The sequence below is a fragment of the Orcinus orca genome, chromosome 6 (genome assembly GCF_937001465.1).
Source record: "Orcinus orca chromosome 6, mOrcOrc1.1, whole genome shotgun sequence".
NCBI lineage: Eukaryota > Metazoa > Chordata > Mammalia > Artiodactyla > Delphinidae > Orcinus > Orcinus orca.
In genome coordinates this window covers 6,209,710-6,222,147 of record NC_064564.1, presented here as the reverse complement: position 1 = coordinate 6,222,147, position 12,438 = coordinate 6,209,710, and positions in this window count along the sequence as shown.

The window sequence follows — 12,438 nt, the reverse complement described above, 5'->3', positions numbered from 1 at the left end:
CCTTTCCCTGAGATTTAAAATACCATTTATATTGTAGGGACTTCCCTGGTGGCGCAGTGGTTAAGAATCTGCCTGCCAATGCAGGGGACATGGGTTCGAGCCCTGGTCCGGGAAGATCCCACATGCCACAGAGCAACTAAGCCCGTGTGCCACAGCTACTGAGCCTGTGCTCTAGAGCTCATGAGCCACAACTACTGAGCCCGCGTGCCTAGAGCCCGTGCTCCGCAACAAGAGAAGCCACCGCAACGAGAAGCCCGTGCACCGCAATGAAGAGTAGCCCCTGTTTTGGAGGGGTGGGGGTTGACAGCTCATTCCTTTTTATCTCTGAGTAATATTCCATTGTCTGGACAGAATTTGTTTCTCTTTTCACCTATTGAAGGACACCTCGGTTGCTTCCAGTTTCTGCCTGAATCATGAATAAATTATCAATATAGCTGCTATAAACATTGGTGTGTAGGTTTTGTATGACAATAAGTTTTCAGTTCATTTGGGTAAATACTTAGGATAACAGTGGCTAGATTGCATGTAAGACTATGTTTAACTTTGTGAGATACTGCCAAACTGTCTTCCGAAGTGAGTGGACCATTGTGCGTTCCCACCAGCACTGAATGAGAGTTCCTGTTGCTCCACATCCTCTCCAGCATTTCATGTTGTCAGTGTTTTGGATTTTAGCCATTCTAATAGGTGTGCAGTGGTATCTCATTTTAATTTGCAATTATCTAATAACATACAATGTGAAGCATCTTTTCAAATGCTTATTTCTATCTGTATATCTTCTTCAGTGAGGTGTCTGTTCATATCAATGCCCAGTTTTTAAAAATTGAAGTATAGTTGATGTACAATGTTGTGTCAGTTTCACGTGTACAGCACAGTGATTCAGTTATATATAGATAGATAGATAGATAGATAGATATATTAGATTCTTTTCTATTGTAGGTTATTACCAGAGAGTGAATATAGTTTACTGTGCTATACAGTAGGAAATTATTATTTATTTTATATATAGTAGTGTGTATATGTTAATCTCAACCTCCTAATTTATCTCTCCCCCTCTCTTTCCCCTTAGGTAACCATAAGTTTGTCTTCTACATCTGTAAGTCTGTTCCTGTTTTGTAAACGAGTTCATTTGTGTCATATTTTAGATTCCACATATAAGTGACATCATATGGTGTTTGTCTTTCTCTTTCTGACTTCACTTAGTATGCTAATCTCTAGTTGCATCCTTGTTGCTGCAAATGGCATTATTTCATTCTTTTTTATGGCTGAGTAGTATTCCACGGTATATATGTACCACATCTTCTTTATCCATTCCTCTTTTGATGGACACTTCGGTTGCTTCCATGTCTGGGCTATTGTAAATAGTGCTGCAGTGAACCTTGGGCGTGTATGTATCTTTTTGAATTAACGTTTTTTTCAGATATATGCCCAGGAGTGGGATCGCTGGATCATATGGGAGCTCTATTTTTAGTTTTTTAAAGAACTTCCATATTGTTCTCCATAGTCATTGCCCACTTTTTAATTGTGTTTGTTTTCTTATTGTTAAGTTTTTTTTTTTTTTTTTTTGCGGTACGCGGGCTTCTCACTGCTGTGGCCTCTCCCGTTGCGGAGCACAGGCTCCGGACGCGCAGGCTCAGCGGCCATGGCTCACGGGCCCAGCCGCTCTGCGGCATGTGGGATCTTCCCGGACCGGGGCACGAACCCGCGTCCCGTGCATCGGCAGGCGGACTCTCAACCACTGCGCCACCAGGGAAGCCCTATTGTTAAGTTTTAAGTGTTTTTTTTTAATATATTGGATACAAGTCCTGTATCAGCTATGTGCTTTGCCAGTATTTTCTGCAAGTATGTGACTTGTTTTGTCATTGTCTTAATCTGTGAGTTTTTTTCCTTTATTAATAAATACCAAGTTATTTATTTTCAACCTTCTGGGCATGACACTTATCATTGGAATAGCAATAGGGAAGGAACAATGAAAATAGAATGATTTTTAAATGGGTTTATAATTTTACAGCCATTTATTTTTTTTAATTAAAAAAATTTAAAAAAATTTTTATTGGAGTGTAGTTGATTTACAATGTCATGTTAGTTTCAGGTGTACAGCAAAGTGAATCAGTTATACATATACATATATCCACTCTATTTTAGATTCTTTTCCCATATAGGTCATTACAGAGTATTGAGTAGAGTTCCCTGTGTTATACAGTAGGTCCTTATTAGCTATCTATTTTATATGTAGTAGTGTGTATATGTCAGTCCCAATCTCCCAGTTTCTCCCTCCCACCCTTATCCCGTGGTAACCATAAGTTTGTTTTCTACATCCATGACTCTACTTCTGTTTTGTAATAAGTTCTTTTGTATCCTTTCTTTTTAGATTCTACATATAAGTGATTTCATATATTTGTCTTTCTGTGTCTGACTTACTTCACTCAGTATGATAATCTCTAGGTCCATCCATGTTGCTGCAAGTGGCATTATTTCATTTCTTATGGCTGAGTAATATTCCATTGTATATCTGTGCCACATCTTCTTTATCCATTCCTCTGTTGGTGGACATTTAGGTTGCTTCCATGTCCTGGCTATTGTGAATAGTGCTGCAATGAACACTGGGGCATGGCTTTCTCTGGATATTTGCCCAGCAGTGGGATTGCTGGATCACATGGTAGCTCTATTGTTAGTTTTTTAAGGCACCTTCATAGTGTTCTCCATAGTGGCTGCACCAGTTTACGTTCCCACCAACACTGTAGGAGGGTTCCCTTTTCTCCATACCCTCTCCAGGATTTATTGTTTGTAGATTTTTTGATGATGGTTATTCTGACTGGTGTGAGGGGTGTGAGGTTTTAAATAATTAAATATAATTAAAAGCTTTTAATACCCTGCATTTACTTAATTTTTTTAACTGGGCATAATCTATATACTCATATACATTTGGCTTCAGTGAACAATTCTGACCTTGCTTTCAAATGAAGTATATTTAGTGTTTTGTACTCACTCTTTCCCCTCCCCTCCAAATGGGAACCCAGAGAGATGAATGCCTTTGCTCTTTCAGGCAGCTTGGTGACATTAAAGGCTACCATTTACTATTGTGTATCACAGGGGCTATATCAGGATATATTACAAATTTAGTTATTTAACCTAAATAAATGACTGAGAATTTAAGAGATAATGTCTATGTTTCAAAAAGGTGTGAAATTGGTTCTGAAAATTTAACTTATTTCCCCAGAATTTAAAAATTGGTAATTGGTGTATCTGGGATTTTCGACCACTCTGCCTGGCTTTACTGACCATGTTTTTCTAACTGTACTGGATGATGCAGACCAATTTCTCCCAATATTCATTTGAGAACCATTTTTGAGGGGAAGATCAATCCAGGTGGCCCATATATGGAAGTATTTGCCATTAGTTATCAGCTCCAGGGATCACAGTAAGTCCCTGCTTATGTATCTAATGCTTTGTTTATTTATTTAAATCACTGTTTCCCACCGTCATTTTAGGATTAAATAGACGATGTGTGTGAAGACGTGGCACATCCTGGTCTCATAGAAAACTCTAAATTGGGGACATTCCTGCAACTACTAACAGCATTGCCATTGTTATTGCTTTTATTTTTAATAACATATTAGTCTTTGTTACTTGCAGAATGTGAGACCTTCAGCAAATCAATTACCATGTCAGAACCTCTGATTCTTCAGATGTAAAATGGGAAATTTTTCTTTATTGGGGTATAGTTGATTTATAATGTGTTAATTTCTGCTGTACAACAAAGTGACTCAGTTATACATATATGTACATTCTTTTTTTTAATATTCTTTTCCATTATGGTTTATCCCAGGATAATCAATATGGTTCCTTATGCTCTACAGTAGGACCTTGTTGTTTATATCTGTTCTAAATATAATAGTTTGCATCTACCAACCCCAAACTCCCACTCCATCCCTCTCTCCGCCCCCACCCCCTGGAACGATAAGTCTGATCTCTATGTCTGTTTCTTTCTTGTAGATAGGTTCATTTGTGTCATATTTTAGACTCCACATATAAGTGATATCATATGGTATTTGTCTTTCTCTTTCTGACTTCACTTAGTATGATATTCTCTAGCTGCATCCTTGTTGCTGCAAATGGCATTATTTCATTCTATTTTATGGCTGAGTAGTATTCCATTATATATATGTCCACATCTTCTTTATCCATTCCTCTGTTGATAGACACTTAGGTTGTTTCCATGTTTTGGCTATTGTAAATAGTGCTGCAGTGAACATTGGGGTGCGTGTGTCTTTTTGAATTATAGTTTTGTCCAGGTATATGCCCAGGAGTGGGATTGCTGGATCATCTGGTAATTCTATTTTTACTTTTTAAGGAACCTCCATACTGTTTTCCATAGTGGCTGCACCAACTTACATTCCCACCAACAGTACAGGAGGGTTCCCTTTTCTCCACACCCTCTCCAGCATTTATTGTTTGTAGACTTTTTGATGATAGCCATTCTGGCCGGTGTGAGGTGACACCTCATTGTGGTTTTGACTTACATTTCTCTAATAATTACCGATGTTGAGCATCTTTTCATGTGCCTGCTGGCCATCTGTGCCTCTTCTTTGGAGAAATGTCTATTAAGGTCTTCTGCCCATTTTTCAGCTGGGTTGTTTGTTTATTTTTGTTGTTGTTGAGTTGTATGAGCTGTTTGTATATTTTCGAGATTAATCCCTTGTGTCATTTGCAAATATTTTCTCCTTTAAATGGGAAATTTGATACAAATTTCCTCACAGGGCTGTTGTCGTGTTTAAAATGGATAATCCATGAAAATACTCGGTGGAATGACAGACACAAAGTCTCTGCTCAGTGAAGGTGGTTCATCAATGCTGCCCCTCCCCCTGGAAGGGTGTTTACCTGGCTGCCAGATGTGTGATGGTCTGATTACTGCTGCTGAAGAGTTCTCTTCTCTTTTCCCTCTTTCTGGAACATTATAGATTTTTTTGACATTTCATGCTGGTAAATGATCCTTATCCTGATGAGGTAAAACGTATTTGTTAATTATCCCCGGGAGCCAGGGTAAATCTTGGGTAAAAAATAAACATTAATAGTAAAATGTTTGCTTGCCATCGGTGTAAATTTAGAAGACAACACTCTAGCAGTTTCTGTACTTATTTTGGTGAACATCACATAGAAGTAACTAAAAAATAATCAACAAAATAATGGCATTAATGGAACGAGAAAGACTTGATAACACGAAATAGGACACCATCCGGTACTTCTAAAATGTAGTTTACAGACCAAAGTGGAAATCTGCTCTGCAAATAACTCTCATGAGTAACAGTTTATTTGCTCAAATCTTCCCAGTCTCACTCTGACCCCACAGCCTGCAGACTTTTATTACTTCCAGGATTGATTGATGGGTCCACGCAAAAGTGTCCTCCCTAGATTCTGGGATGATTTCATCTTTTTAAGGTTAAGCTCATTTCTTTTTCTTCTATTCCCCATACCACTCTGTAGCATATGCTTAAATACAAGGTCATTGGTCTCGCTTTCATTATCTTTCCTCATCTCTCAAGGATGAAAAGTGTAAAAGAAAGGTCAGTGAGAAGCAAATAAGAGGAAATTGAACTCTTTGGTGTTGTATAAGATGTTGGAAAAAAGGACCTACTGATTAAAGGGGGCAGACTCAAGATGTCTCAGGTAAAACAGTGAATCAAACTTTATGTCAAAATTATATATATTTACTGATGTCTACGTACTAGCCAGTAACTGTTACATACACTCCTTTCTGTTCCAACAGTTCAGGTAATTCATTCATTCAAGGAACATTCATTGGAACCTGCTTTGTGCCCGTGTTTGAACCCAGGAAGCATGGTTCAGAGCTCGTTCTCTTAATCATATTTTTCACTGCCTTTCTTGATGTCTCTCTAGCACATGTCTCTCTAGCGCATAAGTGAGTCCTTGTTCGGCAGGTTACAGCAGTTGACTTATTTCTATACACTTCACATGGTGCGTAATGATATTTTGGTCATAGAAAGCAACCTGAAACGTCTAATTGAACTGGAGAGAGATTTTCTCTTTTGTCCTCCATTCAGTTTATTACATTAAATAATGCCAGTACTAAAGTGGATATCTAATCTCAAATTTCTAGCTGATTATTTTACATATTTCATGTAAGCAGAAAATTATAATTAGTTTCTTCTGTTCAGTTACATGAACTCAGCCTCTAGAAATATATCTGATAATTTGGTTGCCTTGGATAAAGAAATATTTGTACTTATGAGATACTTCAGAATATTTTGGATCATGCAATAGTAAACATAATTTGCTTGCCACTAACTTATAATGCACTGGAACCCCCTCCTCAATATACATTGTAAGATATTACCTTATTATTACCTTAAAAAGTAACAGCTAATTACTCAGGCGGTAATAAAAATTAAAAAAATACTTTCGTACTAGGTTATCATCACTCAGTGATGGTTAGTTGAAGCTCAAGACATGGATTTCTTTTAGGGAAAACAGTTCCGTTGAGAAACTTATTTTAAATGTGCTTTGCAGCACCTTGGGTGATACAGAACCTCCTTTATCTTGCTCTTTTTACTATCTAGGAAAGATAAGTTTCTATTTTCTGGTACCAAGCGTGCTCCAGGATAAAGTTTGTCCTTTTCACATGTACTTTACTGGTGCGCAAATGCAGAATTAATTTATAAGCGCTTTAACTGCATTGGAAAAAAATGACCTAGTAGATGCTTCCACCAGTAGGAAATCAGAACCGAAGTATGAAGTCCCTCTGGGTCTCTGCTGCGTTTTCTCCTCTCGCTGTTCTTATTTCCCGTGGGGTCAGCCCCTCAAGCCAGTGGTCCCCTCGTTTCCTGTCCCTCAGCTTTCCTCTGCGAGGTAAAACCAGGGCCAGTGAGCTGCTGTGTCCGCTGCAGGCATTGGGTGTGGTTGGCATCTCTGCTCTGGGTCAGGGGTAGATGTTGCCCATCTGCTAAGTATTTCCCCTAACCGTCACTGCCTTTTCTTCTCAGGCTTTAAAAAATATCGAAGATCATTAACCTAGAAACGAATTTTCAATGTCCAAACAATAATGATCGATTCTCAAGGCAATTTCATGCTTTTGATGATTTGCTGAGTAAGTTTATAGCCCGTGGTAATCGCCAGTTAACCTCAGACAATCATCAGTTCTTACCAATTTAGTAAAAACTCAATCTAGGGATTTCAGTGTCGTGTTTGAAAGCTTCTTTCAGTGTCGAGGTGGCTGTGACAGGAGGGACACAGTTGTTTCTCAACCATTGTCTTTAAAGATAACAACGTGCGACATCAGAGAAATTGTATTTTCTTCAGCCCTGGTTTTCCTAGAAGGTTCCTATATGAAAGTTGAGTAGAAATGCTGATATAATTTATTCTTTGTTTGAAGAGAAATGTTTAATGGAGGGCATTAATTATCTGGAGTCACAGCTTGTTTGTATATTTAAATTCTCAATGATAGGACTAAATGCAAAGTCTCAAACTTTAGTCCTTGCTTTCTACCAGTTACTTTCTCAGTTATTCCAGTGTTTCACGATGGAGAGTCAGGCAATACACAGCAAACCATTCTAGCCTGTCCTCCAGGGGAAGGTTAATTTGGGGGTTCCCCTGGATCTTATGCCATCAATTACTGATACTTTTAATCTTTTATTTCTGTCTGTAAAAATATGTAAAACTTCTTCCAAAAATGAAGTTTTCCTATAATTCTACTGAGTTGTATAGATACTTTTCTAATTATTTCCTTCTCTTTATTATGAAATTTCTCAAAAAGATTCTCTATACTCTATATTCTCTATACTCTATATCACTCTATATCACTCTATATCACTCTATACTCTTTATTCACTCCTGACACCTTGCCTTTTCGTTTTTAATCTTAGCCCTTCTCCCCAAACTGCATTTTTAAAAGCTGTAAATATTTTCCTAGTTTTTAGATCCTTTTGTCAGTCTTACTTTGACCTTCTTCATTCAGCTTCACCCCCTGTATTGACAGGTCTTCCTCTGCCTTGTCAAAATGGCCCCATATTTGCGCCCTACTTCTAAGGATCCTTCCTGGACCCTTTTCTGTTTTGGGTCCCTTCTCTCACCCTGTTTTCAGGGCATAATGTAAGCACCGCCATACCCTCCCCTCTCCCCTCCCCCATCCTCCCCCTTCCTCTCCCCTCCCCCCTCCCCCCCCCCAGTATCTTTGGGAAAATCTCACCATCTCTGGTCATTAACCCTCCCCTCTCTGGATATCACACCTCTAGCAGTGAATCCTAACTTCTAGTCCCACATTTCTCAAGGCCTGCTGACTATTTCAACCTGAGGAATTTACTTGTCATTTTTCATTTAAAAAATCATTTTTTTAAATCTTTACCATAAGCGAGTTTTTCCTTTGTATCTCCTTTTAAAAAACTCAATACTTCTGTTTTCCTCTACTCCCTCAATTATCAGCAACCTCAGCTGTATCATTTCCTTCGCTTCCTCTTCTGGATCCATTCCCGGGCCCAGTCGATACTCACTCTTCTTTGCGCCTGTCGTGCTCCCTCCATCGAGTCTTCTCACACCCTGACTGAGTCTGTTTCCTTGAATAGTTTAATCCTCCACCCATAGCTTTCCTTTTCCGATACGTCCCAGTTTACGTGGTCAAGTTAGTTTTCTTAAAGGTGGAACGGGGTCTTCCCTGGTGGCGCAGTGGTTGGGGGTCCGCCTGCCGACGCAGGGAACGCGGGTTCGTGCCCCGGTGCGGGAAAATCCCACATGCTGCGAAGCGGCTGGGCCCGTGAGCCATGGCCGCTGAGCTTGCGCATCCGGAGCCTGTGCTCCGCAATGGGAGAGGCCGCAACAGTGAGAGGTCCGCGTACTGCAAAAAAAAAAAAAAAAAACAACGTAGAACGGGAATCTCATATTTTAGCTTTAAAAAGTAGAAATATAAATTGTAAATATATTGATTTTTCCAGATTTGTCTAAATTATGATTTAGACAAATTATGATTTATATTTATTCCAAATTATGTATTTCCCAAATATTTACATAAATCAGAAAGTCCCATTTCATATTTTTTAGAAGCATAATGCCCACTCAAGAATACTTCAGTCCTTTGGAGAAATATTTCCTCCAAAATATCAAACTCTAAATCCTTTGATTTACTATTATTTTTTATTTATTCCAAGAAACCTTTTAAAAGTCCCAGTGAAGTATTTGGCATTATAATACTTTTACAGGAAGAGGAAGGGGGATATAGACCTTTAGTTAATATTAAATATGGAGGAAGAAATTATAAGCCTCTACATTTATCCGTATGCTTAATATCACATTCATCTAGGAGACTAGTTTTAAAATACTGTGATTACATAATTACTGAAAAAGACAACTAAATATAGTCCCTTGTAGTGTATTCCTGTGACTGTTTAAGAAACTGTCCAGTTTGCAATATTACCAACATTTACTGTAGATGTCTATGTCTATCTGTACCCAGCTTCCCGAAGTTAATGTTTTGGGGTTCACAATTAAGGGAGAAATGATTCAGTGTGTCCTCTGTACAAATGATGGTTGGTCAAAAGGGAAAATTTCACACACATGGTTATCTTCGCAGTGGTGCTTTTTCCTCCAACAAATTATAACTTTATCCCACTTTTATGTGCCATTTAATAGGGGTTTTTCACGATTATAACTTTTGGTACAGTTGGAAATAGGAGTGAATTTGGGACCTCATGTCAGAACTAGAAAATAATTCTCTAATATAACATGATTACTTCTGTTGCTTCTTACTGTTTCCATCTCCATTTCCATGTGTAGACAGAATTAGTGGAAAATATTCTTATTAAATTAGTCTAGAGAAGAAAGCTATTAAGAAGTGTGGCTTCTATAGTTACAGTTTCACCGTGATTATGAGAGACGTTTATTTCTATGTGGTAGCTTATATATTTTGTATTTGATATATGTTCTTATAGCTGGAGACTATCCTCTCTCTCGTTCTTTCTGTATCTCTCTGTATTCTAGACAGTGCATTGCTGATGGTCACTTGATAAATGTTTATTGAATGAAAAAAGTTGGAATTTAAATGCAATAATCTTCTATTATTTTTTCTTTATTGATATTGTTTATGGCAGTAAAGGACCTTTGCTTCAGTTCAGGAATAAAGTTATAAAGCTAAAACACCAAACTTCTTCTGTACAAGAAGTAATACCTCCTACTTACCAGATCACACACATACACAAACACATACACCTACATATATATACACACTCCACATGCCTACCAAAGATATATGCAAAGAAACAGAGAATTACTAACTGAAAGTGTATTTGTTAATCTTAATAACGCTTTTTTTATTTTGTTTGAAAGAATAGCCATTTCTTTCTCACTCACACCCATATGGCAGGTGGGGCCTGACTCCAAGCGGACACTCAGGGCTCCAGGATGGTGGAGATTTCACCATCTCAAAGTGAAACCACTTCGGGGCCAACATAGCCGGGGAGATGCTTTTATATCTCTGCCCAAAAGCTTCACCTGTCTGCTTTACTGCCAGCCCTTTGGACAGACTCATCCCAAGACCCTACGCACACAAAAGGGTTAGGGAATATGATGGAAAATGAAGCTATTTGGGGTGCAGCGTGTTTTCATTCAATTTATCACCTGTGTTTAGTGTGAGATGGTTTAGCGTAAGAGGAGACTCAACTTGGATAGCTAGTGGAAATATGTAGACGCCACCTGGGACATTTTCAAGGTCACCTGGTGAAAATAATAAATGTTCAGGGGTAGGTGATACCTTAGTGAAGCTGTTTGGTCATGTAAGGCAGATGGCACCCGAGCTATGCTTTGTCAATGACAGGTTTCAAATGAAAGACATTACATGAAGCCTTAAGCATGACAAACGGAACTGTGATAGGACACTGGAGAAGGAAGGAACGGCAGGAAGGTGTTTAAAATGAAAAAAGGAGACTCATGAACACCATAGAAAGTGAATTCATTGAGGTGGTTTTATTATCAATATTGTCTTAAAGCCTGTTCAGCTTCTAAGTATATGAACAGAGCCAGGCAATAAAAAGTCTAGGGGAAAACAAAAGCAGACTGTTTAGGACAATGTACAAGTTGCATTGTCATTTTCAATTAACAAAATATATGTGTGAAAAAATGAATTCAAAGAGCAAATATGTCAAGCATTTGGTGATAATATGCTTTATTACGGTGTTTTCTAATTATTTAAACGTGTCCTGTGGTAAAGCATCATTTCCTTTGATCATTCCATTTGTGCTTAAACACATGCAGGAAAATTCTGCCTGGGTACCTTATTGTATAAAGCGAGCATATAAACACGGAAGCTGTAATTGATGAAAGAAGTGCCAGTGTGTCAGGAAAACTTGATGGCAATGCACACTGTTTCTAGGATGAGCTGTATCTGTTCTGAAGCACTTCCTTGAAACAGACATGAGAGCAGCTGCAAGCTGAGTTTTCACTACAGGGAGATGTTCACAGTAGATCCATGATCAAGGTCGATGCGGTTGAACAAGGGACTAACGAGATGTTCACCTTTACTTGTACAGTTTGCTCCTCTCTGCGGCTCATTGGGGACTTTCAGTCACTGTAGAAACAGATCTGTGTGGTAAAGCTGGGCTGGAGTGCAGTCTCCCATCAACCTGGAACTACGGTTTCTCCTCTGGAGCAATGTGATATCAGGCATTATGACACGAGAGAGGCACTGTCGTTGACCTCCACGTGATACCATCTGTAGAAATGGTTTATGGAATTTTTCAGAAAGTCAGCTTTTAGAAATGAATATGATGCCTCCTGTACACAGTTTGGATTCCCCCCGCCCCCTGCCTCCAAAAACAGACCTTTAGTGGTGAAGAGAAGAGATACTAAAGGACCAAATAAGCTTGGAAATACACACATATACATAAAATCACAGTAATTCCCACAATAAAAGAAATGTGAGTGTTTTTCTCCTCAGTTTAATTTGTACTGCTTAAATAATAATAGTAATAAAAATCTACACAGGAAATGAACTCCCTTTCAAGTGAAAGCATTTGTCTTCTCATTGGAAGCTGCCTCTCAGGAGTCAAAGTTTGCACGAATAGACACACACACACACAGATGGTGGGCAGATGCAGTGAAGGATTTTACTCCCAGCAGTTTAACTCCTTTGAATGTTTGCTCTGTAGGTTGGCAGTTGGAGACCCATGGTGGCCCGGCATCAAAATCATTTACCGCCTTGACGCGAGAGCCAGCGCCCCAGGGCTCTGCCACGGACAATAGAATCCAGACCCCTGGCAATTGAATAGGACTTGGGTGGCTTTATTCTCTCCTCCATCCCCCAGAGGCTGTGTCCATGTACCAGGCCCACCCTCACTTTCCTACAACGTTCTTTTACTGCTTCGATCTTGAATCTGACCCTCATTCTCTGGGCATCTGAGTGCACCTGCTGGAAGTCACTTTCCTTTTCACCTTGAGCGGCCC